This window comes from Puma concolor, chromosome E1 (assembly GCF_028749965.1).
Source record: "Puma concolor isolate L17-30 chromosome E1, mPumCon1.1.hap2, whole genome shotgun sequence".
NCBI classification, from domain to species: domain Eukaryota; kingdom Metazoa; phylum Chordata; class Mammalia; order Carnivora; family Felidae; genus Puma; species Puma concolor.
The window spans coordinates 19,348,458-19,371,865 of NC_141680.1; the positions used below are offsets into that span (position 1 = coordinate 19,348,458).

Here is a 23,408-nt window from a genome sequence, read left to right on the forward strand (position 1 = left end):
AAATTTGAAAAGTGAATACACTGTAGTAGACTAAAATAAAATGATGGAAGTAAAATAGAATTTGAAAAAATTTACATAAAAGCAAAAAATATAGGACAAAATTTTAAAGAAAAATATTTTAAATAGAAATTGAAAGTAAAAATGCAGTTGTTCTCTTTTTGCATTCAAGAAACAGAAATGAAAAAGAAAAAAAGGAAATCGTTTGAATTTGACAAGGTGAATACAGTGAAGTAGACTAAAATAAAATGATGGAAGTAAAATAGAATTTGAAAAAATTTACGTAAAAGCAAAAGATATAGTAAAAAAAATTTAGAGAAAAATATTTTTAATAGAAATTGAAAGTAAAAATGAAGTTTTTCTCTTTCTGCATTCAAGAAAAAAGAAAAAAAGACAAAAAAAGACAAAAAAAGAAATCGTTTGAAAATTTGAAAAGGTGAAAACACTGAAGTGGACTAAAATAAAATGATGGAAGTAAAATAGAATTTGAAAAAATTTACACAAAGTAAAAAATATAGTAATAAAAACTAAAAAATATTTTTAATAAAAATTGAAAATAAAAATGAATTTTTCCTTCTGTATTCGAGAAAAAGAAGGGTAAAAGAAAAAAAAAGAAAGAAAATTGAGTAGATGGACCTGCTACCAGATTGAAGCAGGACTGAAATTACTTCATTTTCCCCTAGAAGTCAGTCTATGTAGTGCTTTATAGTCCATAAACTAAGCCAGCAGTGAGACTTGTGTTCTTGAAAAGCAAAATTGGCCCAGTTGGGCGGGGCTCAGTGTAACACCTCTGCTCTCCACTACATGGCGCTGCTAGGCCATTGGGGTGGAGTGTTGCAGTGCTCGTAGGTGCGTATGCGCATGCGCGGGAGCGGCGAAAATGGCGCCTCCCCCAGCCACCCAGTCTGTTCTCCCGGATCAGCAATCCCGCACCGGTCCTCTGTCTTCAGCTCTCGTCCACTCCCCGCCTTTTCACTCTCCATGACCAGGCCCCAGGCAGTACCTCTCTCCCGAGTTTTGTCTGATGCGGCTGTTTTCCCCGGCCCCTTACTTCCAAAGGACTGCGGCTTTGACCCGTTCGCCCCTCTGCGGGAGGGTCTCACGGAGCAATGGCCGAATGGGCAATGGCCGAATGTTGGCTGCACCCAGGAACGCCCGCTGGACCCTGCTGCTGCCGGTGCCCCGAGACTGTGGCCAGGTGCCAGCCCGCCCAGAAAACGTTCGCGAGATAGTGTAGCAGCAGCTTTTCAGGGATTCTGGAAAATCACAACACACAGCTGGCACCGGACTTCACCCTTAATGACCTTGTTCCAGCACCAGCGAATGTGGCCGTTTCCTGGGGTCTGCTGGGACCAGGTGGCTTCAACAGTCTCTACCAAATGTCCTTCCAGCAGTGGAACCGCTTTTCCCTGTGTGGCCTGAGAACCTCCTGGACCCCACCCTGTTCCTGGGGATTCGCCCTTCCCACCAGAGCACTGCCAGGTATCGAGCTGCGGAGTTGCAGACTTTGCGCTCCCCTTGTTTACAGTCTTAATGGAACTTAAACCCTCTTTTTCCTTCTTTCTCCCTTTTTAGTTTAGTCCCTACAGCTGTTTCCAATTTCCCACTTTCTCTCCAGCTGCTTTTGGGGAGGGGTGCTTTTCCCGTTTTCTCCCTGCCCTCACCCAGTCTCCGTCCTCTCTCCACTCGCAAAAGCACCTCCCTTCCTGCACCTTCTTGCTCCCCAAGTTCACTTCTCCGCGCTGCGTACCTGCTGAATTCTGTGGTTCAGGTTGTGCAGATTGTTGTGTTAATCGTCCAGTCAGTTTTCTAGGTGTGTAGGATGGTTTGGTGTTGGTCTGGCTGTATTTCATGGACGTGAGACACACAAAAAACCTCCATGCTGTTCCACCATCTTGGCTCCTCCTTATTTTATTATTTTTAAAATATTTATTTATTTTGAGAAAGAGAGAGCTTGTGCATGTGAGTGGGGGAAGGGCAGAGAGAGAGAGAATCCCAAGCAGGCTCTGCACTGAGCTCATTCCCACGAATGGTGAGATCATGACCTGAGCAGAAATCAGGAGTCGGGTGCTTAACTGACTGAGCCACCTAGGCTCCCCGACTTGATGATTTTAATGGAGATTGATGATTATTGCTTAGATCCATCATTTCATTGGAGTTGCAAAATGATAACTTTCTTATTATAACATTCCTTTGCATTTGTTATCTCTGATTATTGGTATTCTTCCTTATCAATTATTTGCTTGTCTTGTAGACATTTCCTACCAGAAAGGCAAGAAAACTGCCTGATTATCTACTATCAGAATACTGGGTTTTTGCTCCTTATTGTTGTTGCTTCAACCTCCCAGATAATGAATGATTTTTTTTTAAATATCATTATCCACTTAGGGATTTATAAAAAATATCGAAAGGTTTTCAATTCACTGGAGTTGTTCTTTTTGATGTTCAAACTGTCCCATCTTTGGCCAGCAAGAATAGCTTCAAGTTAGCTCTAAGTGTATGGTCGTTTTTAAGGCATTTGATACACACCACCATATTGCTCTCCAGGAGACCTATGTGACTATATACCCACAAGTGGTGTGTGATGATGTCACTTTTCTGCTGTCACTTACAATGGGTTCCATAATATATTTTAAATAAATACCTGCCCATGTGATAGATTAAAAATAGTATCACATTAAACATTTTTTATTGTGGGGGCACCTGGTTTGTTCACTTGGTTAAATGTCTGACTCTTGATCTCAGATCAAGTCTTGATCTCAGGGACATGAGTTCAAGACCCACATTGGACTCTGAGCTGGGCATGGAGCCTACTTTTAATTTTTTTTTTTTTCAATGTTTTTATTTATTTTTGGGACAGAGAGAGACAGAGCATGAACGGGGGAGGGGCAGAGAGAGAGGGAGACACAGATTCGGAAACAGGCTCCAGGCTCCGAGCCATCAGCCCAGAGCCTGACACGGGGCTCGAACTCACGGAGTGCGAGATCGTGACCTGGCTGAAGTCGGACGCTTAACCGACTGCGCCACCCAGGCGCCCCTGGAGCCTACTTTTAAAAAAAGAGAGATAAACTTTTATTGTGATAAAGTGTACAGAACAGAAAACGTACCATTTTAACCATTTTTAAGTGTACAATTCAGTGGCATGAAGTACATTTTATTGTCGTGTAACCGTCACCACTAACCCTCTCTAGAACTTTTTCATCATCCCAAACTGAAATTCAGTCCCCACTAAATAATAACTCCCCATTCCTCTCTGCTCCTTGCTCCTAACAATCACTATTCTACTTTCTGTCTCTGAGTTTTTAAAATGTAAATCCAAGTTAGTTAACATATGGTGTAATGATGATTTCAGGAATAGAATTTAGTGATTCATCACTTACTTATAACACCCACTGCTCATCCCAACAAGTGCCCTCCCTAATGCCCATCGCCCGTTTTTTTCCATTCCCCCCCACACAACAACCCTCCAGCAACCCTCAGTTTGTGTTCTGTATTTAAGAGTCTCATGTTTTGTCCCCCTCCCTGTTTTTATATTATTTTTGCTTCCCTCCCCTTATGTTTGTCTGTTTTGCATCTTAAATGCCACAAATGAGCGAAATCATATATTTGTCTTTCTCTGACTTATTTCGCTTAGCATAATACATTCCAGTTCCATCCACGTAGTTGCAAATGGCAAGATTTCATTCTTTTTGATTGGTGAGTAATACTCCATTTATAATGGAGTGCGCACACACACACACACACACACACACACACCACATCTTCTTTATCCATTCATCTGTTGATGGACATTTGGGCTCTCTCCATACTTTGGCTATTGTTGATGGTGCTGCTATAAACTTGGGGGTGCATGTGTCCTTTTGAAACAGCACACCTGTATCCCGTGGATAAATGCCTAGTAGTGCAATTGCTGGGTTGTAGGGTAGTTCTATTTCTAATTTTTTTTTTAATTTTTTTTTTTAACATTTATTTATTTTTGAGACAGAGAGAGACAGAGCATGAACGGGGGAGGGGCAGAGAGAGAGGGAGACACAGAATCGGAAGCAGGCTCCAGGCTCTGAGCCATCAGCCCAGAGCCTGATGTGGGGCTCAAATTCACGGACCGCGAGATCGTGACCTGAACTGAAGTCAGACGCTCAACCGACTGAGCCACCCAGGCACCCCTCTATTTCTAATTTTTTAAGGAACCGCCATACTGTTTTCCAGAGTGACTGCACCAGTTTGCATTCCCATCTATGAATTTTTTTTAATTTAAATTTTGTTTTTGAAATTGTGGTAACATAACATAACAAAATTTATCATTTATCATTTTAACCATGAGTGAGTGTACATTTCAGTGGCATTAAGTACATACACATTGTTGTGCAACCATCACGGACATGTATCTTCAGAACTTTTCATTTTCCCAAACTGAAATTCTGTGCCCATTAAACAGTAACCCCCGTTTCCCTCCTCCCCTTGGCCCCAGCAACCACTATTCTACTGTTTGTCCCTATGAATTTGACTACTCTAGATACCCCATATAAGTGAAATCATACAATATTTGTCCTTTTGCAACTGGCTTATTTCATGTAGCTTAATGTCTTCAAGTTTCATCCACGTTGTAAGCATGAGTCAGAATTTCCTCCCTTTTAAAGACTGAATAATATTCCATTATAAGTATACACCACATTTTGTTATCCATTCATCTGTACTTGTGAATAAGTTTAAGACTCTGTGCTTTCAATTCTCTTGGGTATATATCCAGAAGTCAAGTTGCTGGATCATATGAAAATTCTATGTTAGCTTTTTGAGACTCTCTTCCACAGTGGCTGCACCATTTTACATTCCCACCAGCAATACACAAGGGTGCTAATTTCTCCACATCCTCACCAACACTTATTATTTTCTGTTTGTTTGTTTTTTAATAGTCATCATCCTAATGGATGTGAGTGGTATTTCTTTGTTGTTTTGATTTGCATTTCTCTAATGATTAGTGATATTGAGCATCTTTTCATTTCCTTATTGGCCATTGTATATCTTCTTTGGGGAAATGTAAATTCAAGTCCTTTGCCCTTTTGTTATTAATTTATTTTTTTTAATATTAATTTATTTGAGAGAGACAAGGAGAAAGTGCACACGCCCGAGTGGGAAAGGGGCAGTGAGAGAGAGAGAGAGAATCTCTAGCAGGCTCCATGTTCAGCATGGGGCTCAATCCCACGACCATGAGATCATGAGCTGAGCTGAAATCAAGAGTTGGACACTTAACTGACTGAGCCACCCAGGCCCTCCAAATCCTTTGCCCTCTTTAAAATTGGGTTGTGTGTTTTTTGTTGTTGTTGAGTTATTGGAGTTACATATATTCTGGATATTAACTTTTAAAATTGGTCAGGAAAAATTTGGAGGTACAGGTACCTATATTATCTGTCTATCATCATCTTCATAAAGATCAGATATAGGATTTGCAAATATTTTCTTCCATTCCATAGGTTGCCTTTCACTCTGGTTGATAGAGTCCTTTGGTGCACAAATATTTTTAATTTTGATGAATTCCAGTCTTTGGTCTTTTGTTGCTTGTGCTTTTGCTGTCATATCCAAAAACTTATTGTCAAAGACAATGTCATGAAGCTTTCCCCCATCTTTTATTCTAAGAATTTTATGGTTTTAGTTCTTCTGTCCATTTTTTTTGTTTTGTTAAAAAAAAATTTTTTTTTAAACATTTATTTATTTTTGAGAGACAGAGCATGAGCAGGGGAGGGGCAGAGAGAGAAGGAGACACAGAATCCGAAGCAGGCTCCAGGCTCTGAGCCGTCAGCACAGAGCCAGACACGGGGCTAAAAACCCACGAACTGTGAGATCATGACCTGAGCCGAAGTCAGAAGCTCAACCGACTGAGCCACCCAGGTGTCCCTCTTTGGTCCATTTCTAGTCAATTTTTAAATATGGTGTAAAGTAAGGGCCAAACTTCAATTATTTTGCATGGGGATATCCAGTTTTACCAACATGTGTAGAAAAGACTGCCCTTTCCCCATTGAATGGTCTTGGCACCCTTGTAGAAAATCGTTTGACTATTTATGCCTTCCTGGGATGGCTTGAACCTTTATATCCCCAGGTCCTTTTTCTACACAACAGGCCTTTAAATATTGTAGACAGCCATTGTGGTCCCCCATATGGATCCTTAGGTACATCAACCATCTTTTGATACAATTCTTCCCTTTCATTTGCAGTGCCTAGGAGGTATTTGTAGGTTGAATTGATGAACTCATAAATGAATAAATATGCATGGTATAAATCTTCCTCCTGACCTTGGTCATTCTTCTTTGGACATGCCCCAGTGTTCCAATGTTCTTAAAAAATGTGATTTCCCAAACTGGACACAAGGTTCCATATGAGGATGAGCCATCTGTAGACCAAAAGTTGTCACCTCCTATTTTCAGGACACTCTGCTCTCTTCACATGGCTGAGAGTTGTGTTAGTTTTTTTTTGGCAGATGTGTCTGTCTCACTGTTGACTAATCCTGGGCTTATGATCAGCAAAAACACCCAAGGATATGTTAAAAGAGTTTTTATTGCCATTTCCTCAACTTAACTATAAAAGAGAGAGATTTTGGGAAATGTAGAAAGGTAACATGAAAACAAATCAATTGTTAACATGTTTAGTATTCAGTCTACCTTCTTGTCTATTTGTACGTTTTAACTTTTTTAAAACAAAATTCAGGTTATATATTTTATGACATTAAGTATTCTTTAAAACCTCATTTCATAATGAGACTCTATAAGATCATAATGACTATATAAAATTCCTTCATTTAGAGTGTATTGTACCTTAATATTCTATTTTATAATTTATTAAACCATTTTGCTATTGTTGGACATTTCAATTGTTTTCACTATCTGTTATAAATAATACCATAGGAACATCCTGGTACACAACTCTTTTTTAATCTCTCTGAATCTAAGTTGGACTTCACAATTTATTCACTAAATTTTACTTTTTCCAACATTTAACTTGTTTTTGGTTGGTTTTACTTGATTCTTTCATCCTTATCAAAGTCTCTATGAACCTCAATTTTCTTTCCTAATATATTAGACATTCTTCTCCCATTTGGGTCAATATAGGCAAGTATTATATCTTCGCTTGAGTTTTTACTAAAAATATTGAAGAGTGCAAGGTCCTATGCAGAGCTGTGTAGCTTCCTATTAGAGAGAACTTTCTGTTGATGTTAACCACTTAGGGGGAAGAGAAGTTACATCTTATTACTATTATATTCTTGACACTTTGGAAACTGACATTAAGAGAGGTTATATCACACAAACTGAGTCTGACTGGAACTAAAGCCCACGTTAGTCATATGCCACATTTAGTTTTATAGTTAGTCTTAGTAAGTCTTGATATCTGGTAAAATTAGTCTCCAACTTTCTTTTCTTCTTTTTCATGATTATCTTGGCCAGAGGTCAGAAAACTATGACTCACAGAATAAATTTGGCCCACTGCCTGTTTTTGTACATAAATCTTTATTGGAACACAGCCATATCCATTTGTCTAAGTATTGTTTATGTTTGCTTTTGTGTTACAAACAGAAATGAGTAGTTGTGAAAAAGATTGAATGGTTTATAAATCTGAAATATTTACTATCTGGGCCTTTACACAGTTTCCCCAACCCCCAGTCTTAGTTATTCTAGGTCCTTTGTGTATCTGTATTTTAAAAATCCTGCAGGGACTTTAACGGAGATTGCACTGAATTTTTAGGTCAATGCCGTCTTGCAGTATTGAGTTTCCCAATGCATCAATATGGTATCTCTTGCCACTTATTTGTGTCTTCTTTAATTTCTCCCAGCAATGTTTTATGGTGTTAGTGTAGCTCGTGCACATCTTTTAATAGATTTATTCCTAGGTGTCTGATGTTTTTGATACTATTATAAATGCATTTTTAGACTTTTTATTTTAAAATTATTTCAGACCTAAAGAAAAGTTGCAAAATTAGTACAAAGAATTCTGGGTAGTCTTCCTCCAGATTCCCTACATGGTAACATTTTATTGTATTTGCTTCATCATTCCCCCCCTCCTCTCTCATACACACACACACACACACACACACACACACACACACACATTATTGGTAAGTGATATTTTTAAAATCTTATTTTTCAATGTTGCTAATATATAGAAATAAAATTGTATTTTATATTGACCTTGTAGCTAGTGACTTTGCTAAACTCACTTGTTAATTCCAGTAATAGACTCTTTGGCTTATCTACATACATAATCATGCAATCTGCAAAAAAAACAAAAACAAAAACAAAAAAACAAACAAAAAAAAACGACAGTTTTACAGTTTCCTTTCCAATCTTTTTTATTTCTTTTTCTTGACTTATTGCATTAGCTAGCACTTCTGGTAAGGTGTTGAATATAAGTGGTGACAGTGGATATTTTTGTTCTCAAATCCAGAAGAAAAGTGTTCAATATTTTACCATTAAACTGGTTATTAACAGTAAACATTTTGTTGCTATTATAATAGAGTATCAACAAAATTCCAACAAAACCCAAAATTCCATAAAATAAATTCATACGACAATGAAAAAGAATGAATTACTGCTACATTCAACAATATGGTGAATCCTCATAGATACAGCAATGAACTAAGAAAGCCAGAAATGAAAGAATTCATTATGTATCATTCCACTTATATCAAATTCAAGAACAGACAAAACTAATCAGAATAGTGGTTTCTGAAGCAGGAGACTGACAAGACAGGGGCATGAATAAGCCTTCCGGGGAAGAAGTATTATATCTTGATCTGAGTGATGGGCACGTAGGCATGGATCATCGACCCTGCTATCTAAACTTTATGAAGTCTATTTATCTAAACTTTGGTATTTCCAAGTAAAATAGGCCAATAATCTCTTCCTGCCTTACAGAATACTATTAAAATTCAAATAAGATAAGAGCCATGATAGCTAACACATGCTGGGTGTTTTTTCTGTGCCAAGCATCACTTAAACACTATATACATCAATTCATTTGATTCTCACTATACCCTGGATGGTAGGGTCTGTTGTTGTACATGTGAGAAATGATGCTTCTGAGGGTCTCACAGTCTCTAAGTGGAAAAGCCAGGATTTGATCCCTGTTAGCCTGGACCTAGAGCTGTAACGACTGCCCCATCCTGCCTCTGAGCCCTTCTGCTCTGACAGTGACCAGGATGCCCTTTTACAGCCCTTAGTGTGTTTTCCAAGTTTCTGCTTCTTCTGCTCATCAGCCTTCCTGCCTCTGCTTTGAGTTCTCTGAGCTGCCACACCATGCTGGAGGAGCTGTTGGAAATTCCATGCTGGCACGGCATAGCATTTCCACCCAGGCTGTGGGCGCAGCCTCAAGACAACACGTTCTTACCTCAGCCTGTGAGTGAAGCGGTGGGGGAGGCAACCCCAGGCATGGTGAACAGACTTGGCTTGCTGCCTGCGGGCATCATGGTGTAGCCAGCAAGAATGCTTTAGCGTCTGGGCTTGCTTCTTGCTGGAGGACAACTCTGAACTCTGAACTGGCTTTTCAAGAACCAGTGTTCACCTAGTGATACTGTTCCCTCCTCCTCTCTCTTTTTTCCTTTCTTCCTTCTTGCTTTTCTTAATTAAAAAATTTTTAATGGATAATATTTATGCCAGGTAAAAAAAAAAAAAATCAAACTGTACCAAAGAGTACAGAATAAAAATGTTCTTACTCTCAACCTCGATTCTCTCCCACATTAGTTGCCCCTCCCAGAGGCAGCTATTGAACCAGTTTCCTGTATTTCTTCCTGAGATATTATTATTATTATTAATTTTAATGTTTGCTTATTTTTGAGAGACAGACAGAGTGCAAGCAGGGGAAGGGCCGAGAGAGAGGAAAGCACAAAATCCAAAGCAGGCTCCAGGCTCTGAGCCATCAGTACAGAGCCCGATGTGGGGCTCGAACGCATGGACCTCGAGATCCTGACCCAAGCTGAAATTGCTTGCTTAATCAACTGAGCCACCCAGGTGCCTCTCTTCCTGAGATATTTAATGTATCAAAGCATATATAGATGTATTACTCCCCCTTGGCTTTTAACAAGTCATGTGATACTATTACATCTTGGTTTTTACACTTAAAAATCTATGTTGGAGGCTGTTACATATCACTATATGAAGACCTGGTTCATTCTTTGTAACAGCTGCAGAGAACTTCCATCAATTCATCTAATGTAATCTATTTAATGCTGCCTCTTCTGGCCGTACCATCTGGTCTTGCCCGTGAGAGGCGGGTAGGGGTCCACGCAGGTGTCTACACACACACCTACCCACAGACACCTAACTGAATGCAGGGAGAAGCAGCTTCAATCCTGGGCATTATGAAGGAAATCAGAGAGTCTAATGGGAATGACGGACCCACGTGCTGGAAGGAGGGTGATATACATATTATTGTATGGTTATCAAATCTAGATGTGACTGAGTCTCTGTGGAGAGTCTCTTTCCTCTTCCTGGAAAGCTGGGCTCGGCACTTCAACATATGTTGCAGATGGCCATGTCACAGCATGTAACTAAGAAATGGGTACTTGACAACACTCTGGGGGAGAGATGGGGAAGAGGCTCTCCCTCCATCACTGCCAAACTTCATGAAGGCCCCCAAACCCCCTTTCTCATACTCCCCGCCTCATCTCCCTGCTCCCCCAGTCTCACTCACTGCCTCTTTGGCTGCGTACTCCTCTCGGACTCTCCTTCTTCCCTGTCTGGGCTGGAGCCATTTAGCTCTCTCGCCTTCCCCCTTGGCATCCCCTCATCCATTTCTTAGAGTGTGGTCTCTCTCTGGATCTTCTGTGTCAGCTTCACTGGCAGGGTTTGTTGACAATGCCCTAGAGGACCTGAAAGAACTGGAAACTGGGGGGAGAGAGGTTTAGCATAAGCATCACTAGCAATTAGTATTTAGTATCTGGCATACTGGTAATTAGCATCAGCATTACTAGCAAGCTCCTAGGTGATCTGTAGCTGTATTCAGGGTTGAGGCCCAGGTGTCGAGGCTGCCTTTGGGACCATCAGTTGGATCCAGGTATTTGGAGCCAACTTGATGGGATCAAGTTGTACTGAGCACGGTGGTCTGTCTGTGGGTACAAATGCCCCATTCAGAAAGGGGCCATGGTGTGGCCGGACCAATACCAACGCCAGTCTCTGGGATGAAGGAAGAAATACCCCACCGGTGTGCTTTGCACATGGCAGATCCTATTTGGAGGCCAGTATTTTTTCCCTTTTAAAAATTGAGGTAGAAGGAACATGCAGCAAGGTGCACAAAATCTAATTGTGCAGCTTGATGCGTTTTTGCATAATTACACACCTGTGGAACACCACCTCCATCAAGAGATAGAGCAGAAGCTCTTTCGCGCCCCCCTTCCTCCTACCTCCCTGCCCGGAGGTAACCACCACTTTGACCTCCATCACCGTAGATGAATTTTGCCTGTTTTTGGACTTCACCTGAAATAGAACCATACCGGATGCACTCTGTGTTTGGCTTCTTTCGCTCGGCAGTATGTCTGTGAGATTCCTCCACGTTTTTGTGTGGTGGAGCCTCAGTCTTTTTTCATTGCGTGAGCAAAGAATCAGCAAACTATTTTTATAAAGGGCCAGATGCAATATTTTCGGCTATGCAGACCATACATCGTCTGCTGTAACTACTCCGCTCTGCCATTGTAGCTCAAATGCAGCCACAGGGGACACACACACGCAAAATAGGCCACAGGCTGGCCTGTGGGACATAGCGTGCTGACCCCTGCTGTAGGAAATTCCCTTCTGTGACTACATCCCAGTGTACTTAGTTATCCGCCTTCCTGTTACCGGCACTTGGGTGATCCGCTTTTGGATACAGAGATAATGCGCTGCCATATGCACTCATTTTATGGCTTGGAAGGAGTGGAATCGTCAGCTCCTGAGATTGGCCCACGTGCCGCTTTCGTAGATACCGCCCAGTATGGTCATACCAGTTTGCGCTCACCAGTGACATTTCTTCGCGCCCTTGATGCCTCTTGGTATTGCCAGTGTTTTTACTCAACAGCCATTTGCGTAGAGGTGTTGTGGATTTTAATTTGCATTTCCCCGATGACCAGTGATGTCCAGCACCTTCTCAAATGCTTCTGGGCCACTGGGATATTCTCTTTGGTGAAGTAAAAATTGTCTACTGTTTCTGAAAATTGAATTGTGTGTCTTCTCGTTGGATTGTAGAGGTTTGTTACACATTTTGGAGACAGATCCTTTGTGAGATAAAAATATGGCAGGTGTCTTCTTTCAGTCTATGGCTTGCCCTTTTACTTTCTTAATAATGTCTATTGATAAACAGAAAGTTTTAATTTCGATGAGGTCCGGTGTATCAACTTTTTCTTTTCTGGTTAGTCCTTTTTGTGCCCCATGGTCGTGAAGATATTCTCCTATGTTTTGTTTTAGCAGCTTTTTTGTTTTCTACCTTCCCAGCGGGGTCTGGAATCCATTTTGAATTAATTTTTGTGTTTGATGTGAGGGAGGGGTCAAAGTTCATAATATTCCATAAGGAAATGCATTTTTCCAGTACCAATTAGTGAAAACACCATAATTTCCACCCATGATAGGAAGGCTGCATTTAAGGTTGGGCTCTAGTCTTTGTAAGGGTTCTGGGGGGTGCCTGGGTGGCTCAGTCGGTCGAGCGTCCAACTTCGGCTCAGGTCATGATCTCATGGTTCGTGAGTTTGAGCCCCATGTCGGGCTGTCTGTGGTCAGCACAGAGGCTGCTTTGGATCCTGTCTCCCTCTCTCTCTGCCCCTCCCCTGCTCATACTCTCCCTCTCTCTCAAAAATTTTTTTTTAATTAATTAAAATAAATCAAAGGGTTCTGGACACCTGTAGTGTGTTCAAAGCTGAGGAGGGTCTCTAGACTATGCCCCAGGAAGAAGAGATGAAGGGGCAGGGGGTCCGGATGCTCTGGGCTGGCTATGGCGTCACCAGCTCTAAGATGGATAAGGCATATAGGCAAAGGGGGTTGATTCTCTTTAGCTGGGAAATTCCCTGTCTCCATAATGCTTAAAAGGATGCCACACCAGGCCAAGATTTTTCAGCTGTTGCTGGAAAAATGAGATTTCCAAGAAACTACCTTTGAAAAAAAAAAAGCACGCAGTTTTACATTTTTAGATGTTTTCACTACTCTTCATATTTCCCAGGTCAAATTATTGCTTCCAGAAGAAAACAGCCTTCAAACTGTGAATAGCTAAGTAAGCTAGAACTGGCAGTAGCAGAACGAAGGAAAGTCCTGAATATTTTGAGACCCAACATTATTTATTTCTATAAGTGAAAGAGAAAGAGTGTCCCAGGCTTAGGTTCTGCAGACATCAGACTGTGGACTAATATTTTCCAGACAGATGACTGCTGTCCAGAGCTTTCTTGACTACTCCTCACAGCCTTCTCTCTGGCTACGTGAACCCAGGCAGCCACTCTGTCATCTGCAAGGGACAAGAAAGCCACCTTTCTGTACACTGCTCTGATACCCTGAGGATAGGGCAGAAAGGTGCTCGTTATTTCTGACCATTTCTGGAGTGTGTGAGGTTTGGACTTGGCTGGTGGGTATGGAGCCAGGGAGTGGACATGGGGATCAGGGTCTTGGCTCTTGAATCGATGCTAGAAGAGTGACTTGTGGTTTATTCCTGAGGACCCGGAGTCTGCAGGGGCATCCGCGCCTGGGGATAAACACTTTTGGCTCAGTGGGCTCCACTAACCCAGGACCATCCTGGAGGTCCGCTCTCCTTGGAAATTGATAGAAATTATCCTCTGCCATATTAATCGATGCATTCACCCAACAGATTTTTATTGAGGCAGGCACTATGCGGGGCACTGGGTATACATCAATGAACAAAGCAAAGATTCCTGCTCTCATGGGGCCCCCTTTCCAGTGGGGAAAAACAATGAATAAACAATGAATAAATATAGGATGTGAAGGTCTAGGGCAGGATAAGGGGGATCAGGAGGGCCAGGGGAAGGAAGGGCTGTAATTTTAAGTTAGGGTGATAAGGTTGGCCTCAATGAGGAGGTAACATATGAGCAAAGCTGTCAAGGAGGAGCAGAAGTGAGTCATGGGGCTACCTGGAGGAAAGGTTGTCCATGCAAGGCTTTGGTTTGCTCCTAAATTAGGCAGATTCCAAAGTTTCCTCCCTCCCTCCCTTCCTCTTCTCTCTCTTCCTCCATTCTTTTCTTTTCTTTTCTTTTCTTTTCTTTTCTTTTCTTTTCTTTTCTTTTCTTTTCTTTTCTTTTCTCTTTTCTCTTCTCTTCTTCCTTCTTTCCTTCCTTCTTTCCTTCTTCCCTTCCTTCCTTCCTTCCTTTCTTCTTCCCTTCCCACCATACCCCAGACACTCTCACCCCCTATAATTCTCCTTCACCGAGAAACCAAGGACAGATGCATTCAGCTGCTGAGAGCTCTCCAGGCCTCTCAAAACAGGACTGGAACATCTTCAGAAATGCCCCCCATATCACAGTACAGATGGGAATTTAGTGATGGATTGTCTCTCTAATATTAGAACCTCATAGATGCCCCCAGATGAAATTAAATTTTAAGATGTTCACTCCAACTATTTTCGTTTCATCCCAACTAACCCCTATCTTCTGAGGCCTTTGATGGACATTTTAATTAAATCATGAAGAGCCCTTTGTCCCCTAAAAAGGAGGATTGAATCCTCCCCATCCCTCCGTCTCTCTCCACTTCCCCCTTGCCCTGACTGCTGAGGAATGTGCTTTGTCCCCAGCAGGGTGTTGGGATGGCAGGACCCTGTCCTGGATGTGGTCTCCACCCCCAACCCCCCTCCTAGGTTCAGGGGAGTCTTCCCAGTAAAGGGATGCACGCATGCATTCATTCATTTCCAGTTTCATGTCCCACTGGGGAATTTCAACCTTAACACGTCTGACTTTGAGCTTCTGATCTAACCCTGCCCTTAAAGCAGCTCCTCCTTCTGTCTTTACTGCCTTAGTAAGTAGCATCCATGCCTCTCGGTCCCAGCACCCAGAAGCCTGGGCATCACCAGGATACTTCCCTCATTCTCCACGTTCATCCATCAGCAAGTCTCATGGGTCTCGTCTCCAAAGCGTAAGCTGGTCAACCACTCTGCACCTTTCCCCATAGTAACGTGGAGATGATAGTATCGCTACCTCAGAGGTTTGTTTAAAGGGGATAGGAGTACCCGTATGTAAAGAATCATGTCTGGCACATAGTAAGAACTAAATACGTGTTGGGCAACAGAGAGCATGGTGTTGGCTGTGTCCCTATCCTTTAGCCAGGGAGTAGCTCATGATATTATTATGCTTTTAATGCTACATGTTTTAATTTGAGTGCAGGAAATATTACATAAAAATACAATAAAGGAAAAATGTTATCTTTACCAAAGAAAAGAATAAATGATATGGAAAATAATAATGATATGGAAAAAGTGTTCATTCACATCTATTATTGTTAAGCAAAACCAAAAAGCATGCTAGAAAACAGTATGTAGGGGTGCCTGAGTGGCTCATTGGTTAAGCGTCCCATGTCAGTTCAGGTTGTGATCTCACAATTCATGGGTTTGAGTCCCGCATCGGGCTCTGTGCTGATAGCTCGGAGCCTGCAGTTTGCTTTGGATTCTGTATCTCTTTCTCTCTCCCTTTCTGCCTCTGCCCCACTCACGCTCAGTCTCTCTCTCTCTCTCTCTCTCTCTGTCTCTCAAAAATAAATAAGTATTAAGAAAATTTAAAAGCCAATATTATGCCATTGACCTCATTTTTGTAAAAAAAAAAAAATGTGTGTATATGTGTTACCAAATATTAATAGTGTAACTATTAAGTTACACTCTAGGTGTATTACATAGGGTTTTCATTGTCCTTTTGTTGCTCTATAAATTCTATATAACTCTTTTTCTTTAAGTTTATTGATTTTTGAGTGAGAGAGAGAGCGCGCACGTGTGTGAGCGGGGGAGGGGCAGAGAGCTAGGGGCCAGAGGATCTGAACTGGGCTCTGCGCTGACAGCAGACAGCCTGATGCAGGGCTCGAAATCACGAACCTCGAGATCATGACCTGAGCTAAAGTGGGACGCTCACCAACTAAACCTCCCAGGTGCCCCAATTCTATATAACTCTTATAGTAAAAGGAAAAGTCAACCAAATAAAAGTAAGCATTGCCATACCATTTGGTAGTTCTTGTACAACTACATGATGAGGGATCCACACTCCTTGGCATAGCATCTGAGAGCCCCGTCATCTGATTCCTTGTGTGGTCTAGTCCCTCCCGATCCCTGCCCCCCAGTCTCCTCTTCAGCCATACGGAACTACTTAGAATTCCCAGCCCCAGCCTGACTTTTCAGGCCTCCATGGCTTTGCACATGCTATGCCTTTTGCCTTGAACTTCCCTTGTAAGCCTTGTCAGCTTGGTGAATATGTTCTTCAAACATGTAACAACATGTAAGACTTTGCCTTGCAAGAGGCACTTTTAAGAGGCTAAAAGACTGGGAGAACATACTCGCAAATCACACGTGGGACCAAGGATTCCTACCCAGAGCGTATGAAGAATTCAGGAAACTCAGCAGTAGGAAAACAATTAGCAGATTTTAAAAAATGAGCCAAAGACTTGAACAGACACTTCACCAATGATATGCAGATGGTAAATAAGTGCATGGAAAGATACACAGCCTCATTAGTCAATAGGGGAAATGCAAAACCACAACGAGATAACTCCACGCAGCTATTAGAACGGCTAAATCAACAAAAACCTGACAGTACCTAGTGCTGGCTGGTGTGTGGTTACTGGAGCGGTCATACATTGTTGGCGGAAATGTGAGGTAGCATGGCCGCCCTTGAAAACAGCATAGAGGTTTCTCATACACGTACCACGTGACCCAGCAGTTTCACTCTCAGGTATTCAACCCAGAGAAATTAAACTTACGTTCACACAAAAACCTGCACACAAAGGTTTATAGCAGCTCTTCTCATGATTGTCAAAAACGGGAAACCACCCAAATGCTTTCAGTGGGTGAATAGACTGTGATTCATCCACACAGTAGATTACTCTTTAGCAACGAAACAGAGCAAACTATCCATACCCGACGATGTGGATGATTCTCAAAGGCATTATGCTGGGTGGAGAAAATCAGCCTCAAAAGGGCACGATTCCATTTACATGACAGTTTAGGAAAAGCAAAACTATAGGGACAGAGAACATATCAGTGGTTATCCGGGGGGTGAGGGTTGGGGTAGGGTGTGACTACCAAGGGCAGCATGATGTCCGAGTTCCCCGGGGCCGATTTTGGGGGGTGACGGAACCGTTCTGCATCCTGAGTATAGTGGTGGTGATGGGAACCTACATAAGCATTAAAACTCATAGACCTGTACCCCCAGAGAAAAAAAATGTCAACGCTAATTTGAAAAGCAAAACAAAACCCAACCTGACGCGGACACTCGTCACTCAGATTAGGACAGGGAGAGCATTTTCACACAGCCTGCACACCTAGCATGCGGAAAATGGAGTGGAAGCCGAGAAGCTCTCTGGAGCTTCCAACAGGTCAGGTGGTAAACGCTGTGTAACTTCGTGCCCATGTGGGACCTTCTCAATTGTGGGGAGAGAAAGCCCCAGTCTCTGGGTTCCCCAGGGGGACAGATGGCTCCGCCAAGCAATCATGAAACTTGAGTTCGCTGGAGCCACTATGAGTCCGTGAAAGCAGATTGCCTTTTCTTTTTTTTTTTCAACGTTTATTTATTTTTGGGACAGAGAGAGACAGAGCATGAACGGGGGAGGGGCAGAGAGAGAGGGAGACACAGAATCGGAAACAGGCTCCAGGATCTGAGCCATCAGCCCAGAGCCCGACGCGGGGCTCGAACTCACAGACCGCGAGATCGTGACCTGGCTGAAGTCAGACGCTTAACCAACTGCGCCACCCAGGCGCCCCCAGATTGCCTTTTCAACAGGAATTTCAGCAAAGCGCTCTGCTTCCTCCAAGCCCCAGAAAATGTATTGGGGTACTTTCCGGCGTGACAGCTTATCATAGTCTCCTTCCTCAATCATCCCTCAAACAGCTGCTCACGTTTTTTACCGCGAAATAGGAGACTCCCTCAATAAAGCAGCAGTATCTGTGTGAGGCTCCCTTAGGGAGCCGGGGAAATGCAAACCCCTCCCAGGTTCCTTCGGGGAATAAGAGCTTATTGTAGAATTCTCTGGGCAATAGGGAAGCTGGGCAGCTGGACCATGGCCGGGTGTCACGCAGCCCGAGGGGAGTTTGGCACCCTGGGTGCTGTCCTGCTCAAGGCCTGGGCTTTCTCCACACTGCCTGGCTGGGCGTCCTGCCCTCCACTCCCCACCTCAGGGTGCTGCTCACTTGTGGCTTCTTCTGCCCCTGGCTCCCCTTCTCCATCTTCTGTCTGGGGAGGGGGGTCTTTTGGACACCTGCCTGCTATCAACCGCTTCTCCCCCGTCTACAGTTCAAACCCTCGGAGGCAGAGGGCCCACCAGGGCCACTGGCTGCCCCAGGGAGACAGGCCCACCCTTGTCCAATCAACTGGGAAGGGTCACATGACCCCCACTGGGGAGACTGAGGCCCAGGAAACCTCTCAGAAGTGGCTGGGCCAGGGCAGTTGTCCTGATGCTTCTAGAAGAAGTCTCTCTGGATAGAAGTTAAGGTTTTTTTTTTTTTTAAGTTTATTTATTTTGAGACAGAGGAAAAGAGAGCAGGGGAGGGGCACAGAGAGAGAGAGAGAGAGAGAGAGAGAGAGAGAATCCCAAGCAGGCTTCTTGCTGTCAGTGCTGAGCCCGACATGAATCTTGATCCCACGGATCTAGAGATCATGACCTGAGCCAAAATCAAGAAGAGTTGGACGTTTAACCAAATGAGCCACCCAGGCGCCCCAGGAGTTAAGTGTTAATGACAAAAACAATTCATACAGAATTACAGACACAACAAGAGCCTGGGACAAAGTTGCAATCACAAAGCTGCCCGTGTTTTGTGGGACCCAAGGAATTTAACAAAAATCCCCTACCCCTGGACAAGCAGAGCAAGACTAACTCCATTTTGTGCTACACCCACCGTCTCATGTATAACCCCCACATGACCTACTTATTGCTGAAAACACTCCCCCACCCCAGTCAAGCCGCTGAGCACACCCTTACTGGAAACCGGCTCATATAGGAATGCAGAACCCCTAACCGCCAAAGAATGTAAACTCTGCCTTTTGCCCGCCAAACTTGCGCGCCAATTCTGACCAGAGTGATAGGCTAGTTCAAACAGTTACTATAGGGTAAATTGTAATTCAATTGGCCACCTGCGTGTGGACTGACATGACTGCAACTTTCTGTGTGTGTTACAATCTCATTGGCCCCTGGCCCCTATAAAACTGCTATGCCTTTTAACTTAGGGGTCCAAGTCCCTGCTCCGCTGTGTCGGGTATACTTGGGCCCAAGCTCGAGCTTGCAAGTAAACCCTCGTGCGTTTGCATCGGTATCGGCTCCTTGGTGGTCTCTCGGATTCGAAATCGGGGGCATTACAGATTGTCTTTATTTTCTCCACCTCTCTCAATCCACTGCCTGCTTGGGCTAAAAGAGAGAACATGTATTCCCTCTCTGCCCCAACACACATTCCGTTCCCTTTTTACAAAAAAACATTTTTTTTTTAATGTTTGTGTATTCTTTTTTTTTTTTAATGTTTTATTTATTTTTGAGACAGAGAGAGACAGAGCATGAGCAGGGGAGGGGCAGAGAGACAGGGAGACACAGAATCCGAAGCAGGCTCCGGGCTCTGAGATATCAGCATAGAGTCTGACGCAGGGCTCGAACTCACAGACCGTGAGATCATGACCTGAGCTGAAGTCGGACGCGTAACCGACTGAGCCACCCAGGCGCCCCTGTTTGTGTATTCTTGAGAGAGAGACAGAGCACGAGCAGAGGAGGGGCAGACAGAAAAGGAGACACAGAATCCGAAGCAGGCTCCAGGCTCTGAGCTGTCAGCACAGAGCCCGATGCAGGGCTTGAATCACGAGACCATAACCTGAGCTGAAGTCAGATGCTTAACAGACTGAGCCACCCAGGTGCCCCTCCTTTCCTTCTTGATGAGGGCCCCTGAGGTCACCTGACAACTTACACAGCAACCTCATGAGGTGTGTGTCACCACTGTCCCCATGTTACATGCGTCAGGGAACCCGCTCACCTGGACTCACTCAGATGAGCCAAGAATCTCCCCTCTAAAGGGGCTCATGGCCTCTTGGAGTGGCAGTGGCTGCCTCTCCCGGGCCCCCCATAATTCTAGGGTCTCCCGGGATGGGGGCAGAGCCAATGGCTGCCACCACCCCAGCCATTCCAGCAATTTATTTTGTCCTTGTCCTCTTTCTCTCCTGACATTTTAACTGTCCCAACCAACAAATTACTTAGGTGACACAGAAACTATCCAACGGAGAGCTCACCTCACAGGGTCTAAGACAGTAAATATAGGTCATTGCTCTTACAGTGCCTCATGCCTGAGCCTGGGCGCAGATGCGACTATTTTCTCTACTGAGCCTTAAAATCCTCCACGCTGTGAGGCTCTGAGTAGCCTTGGCTGTTTAGGTTGGTCCTGGAATCTGGAAAACCCTTCTGTGAGGTTTGCCCATGGAGCTGTGGTTGAGTCCCGATGGGCTTTTCTCAGGTGCCCCCCCCCCCCAAATCCCTACCCCCTCCAAGGCCCTAAATGAGAGGCTCAGGAATCCGGAAAGTGGGAGTACTAAAGGATACAAATGGCTGGGAAGAAATCCCCTCCGGGGGCCAGTGCTAATCTTCCCAGGAATGTCTGCAACTCCCACCCACTCAGTGACCCTCCACTGCCCGGCAGCAGCTTCCTGCCATATACGAACCTCTCTTGCCTGTCTTTCTCCCTCCGCCCTTCCACTGCCCCACCTCCCACGCCTTCTCCAGCCCTTTTCCAGTAGTTAATTAATGCATCCACATTTGCGCACATATTGGACAGACCTCTGAGAAAACAGACTGGAAAAAGGAAACGCCCACCACACTGCGCCCTGTGCAGGCAATGTATGCGCATTCCCGTATTCTGTCATCCCACAGGCTGGGCTTATTATTTCCACTTCCTGGAAGAGGAAACTGAGGCTTAAAGGGGTTCCAGAGCTTGCCCCATCCAGAAAGGGGTCCTGTACACAGCCTCTCCATGGCTCTCGGGGAGTCCAAGTCATCTGCACACTCTGAACTGCCCAGGAGTGAGGCAAACTGGGTATCTGGAACCACAGTTTAGGATGGGCTGCAGATTACTGTGTGTCCACCCAGTGCAGGCCCCCAGCAACGGGGGAGTGGACTCTCCTACCAAAACCAGAGCTCATAGCTCAGGGACTGGCATTCCTTCTACATGTCCATCCATCCAACCATCCATCCAACCATCCAAAGGCCATTGACCACTGCACAACCACTTGGAAGTTATTATAAAAAAGACAGGCAGGGCGCCTGGGTGGCTCATTCAGTTAAGCATCTGACTTCAGCTCAGGTCATGATCTCGCGGTTCATGAGCTCAAGCCCGGCGGCAGGCTCTGTGCTGACAGCTCAGAGCCTGGAGCCTGCTTCGGATTCTGTGTCTCCCTCGCTTTCTCTGCTCCTCCCCCACTCATTCTCTCTCTCTCTCTCTCTCTCTCTCTCTCTCTCTCTCTCTCAGAAATAAACATTAAATTTTTTTTTTAATTAAAAAAGTTTTAAAAAGACAGGCAATAATAAATGTTGGTGAGGATATGGAGAAATCATAACCCTCACCCACTGCTGGTGGGAGTATAAAATGGAGCAGCTACTTTGGAAAACAGTCTGGCAGGTCCTCAAAAGGTTAAAGCTTAAGAAACAAGCGAAACATAAAGTTACCCCATGACCCAACAATTCCACTCCTAAGTACGTACCCAAGAGAACTGAAAATATTTGTTCACACAAAAACCTGTATGCAAATTTTTATAGCGGCATTATTCATAATATCCAAACAGTAGAAATGACCCAAATGACCATCCACTGATGAATGGATAAAAAAAAACTGGCATGTCCATGCAATGGAGTATTATTGGGTTGTAAAAAGAAACAAAGTACTGATACGTCCTGCAACATGCCTAAATCTTGACAACATTATGCTAAGTGAAAGAAGCCTGACAGGAAAAGACCTATTTCATGACTCCGTTTATATAAAATGCCGAGAAGAGGCAAATCCAGAGACAAAGGCAGATTAGTGGTTGCCTAGGGCTGGGGGTTGGAGAAAATGAGGAGTGACTGCTAATGGGTATAAGGTTTCTTTTTGGGGTGATGGAAATTTTCTGGAATTGGATAGAGGTGATGGTTGCACAACCTTGTGAAAATGCGAAAAACCACTGACTTGTACACTTGTAAAAGGTGAATTTTATGGCATGTGAATTATATCTTAATTAAAAATTTTTTATTGAGTATCTACTATATGCCAGGCACGGTGCTGGTACCATGGAGATGTGTGAGACACGGCCTTGGCCTTGGGGAACTTGTGTCTAGGAAAGGAGACAGATGAATGGGCCACAGTGCAAAGAGTGGGATCAGTGCTGGGCTGGAGGGGGACCCCAGGGAGCTTGGGGTGGAGAGTCAGGGGACCCTTCTAGAGAGGATAATACAATGAAGTAAAACAGACTCTGGAGGGGATTAGAGTTAGCCAGGGCAAGTGTGTGGGGTTGGGGAGCTGTCTGGAAGGTCAGTCCAGGCAGAGAGAAGAGTGCCTGTAAAGGTATGGCTTGCTGGGGAGTTTCTGGAGAGGCCGGAAGAGCCCTGAGGTGCCCAGATGATGTAGCAGGGGCACACATACCAGATGCTGAAGGCCCAGTTTCCCTCTTAGAGGAAAGCAGGTGCCTCCCTTGTAAGCTCAGCAGCCAGCCGGGCAGAAGGCCTATCACCCTTCTCTGAGGGCTCTCCTGCAGGTCCTGATCTGTATACACAGCAAGAAAACTGCCTGCTCCCCCCTGCCCCACCCCCAGGCCCACAAGGAAAGTGCAGAGATGGATAAAGAAGAAAATAACTATTGCACATATATACACCACTCTTCATATTTTAGTATTTTTTTTTTTCTGTTTTTCTCCCCTGTGCCTTTATTTTATGTGGTGGGGATCATTGTGTGCTACAATCTGACGTTTTTCTAGCTGATATCATAAGCATTGTTCCTTGTCATAGAAAAATTCTTAATAGACTTCACTTCTTTGACTATATTATGGCCCGCCCTAAAGCTGGACTCCAAAGCTGGACCAGCATGACTTTATTTTATTATTATTATTTTTTTAATGTTTATTTAGTTTTGGGAGAGAAGGAGAGACAGAGGACAAGCGGGGGAGGGGCAGAGACAGAGGGAGACACAGAATCCAAAGCAGGCTCCAGGCTCTGAGCTGTCAGCACAGAGCCCCACGCAGAGCTCGAACTCACGAGCTGTGAGATTGTGACCTGAGCCAAAGTCGG

The 23,408-nt window shown here is 43.9% G+C and overlaps 1 protein-coding gene across 1 annotated transcript in view; it reads left to right on the plus strand.

Moving 5' to 3' along the window:
- Nucleotides 1-854: 854 nt before the first annotated feature.
- Nucleotides 855-23,408, plus strand: part of NOS2 (nitric oxide synthase 2) — a 70,021-nt gene continuing 47,467 nt past the window's right edge. Inside the window, exon 1 of the mRNA XM_086686533.1 lies at nucleotides 855-1,479. The gene's annotated coding sequence lies outside the window, so the exon portion shown is untranslated. The remainder of the gene's footprint in view (nucleotides 1,480-23,408) is intronic.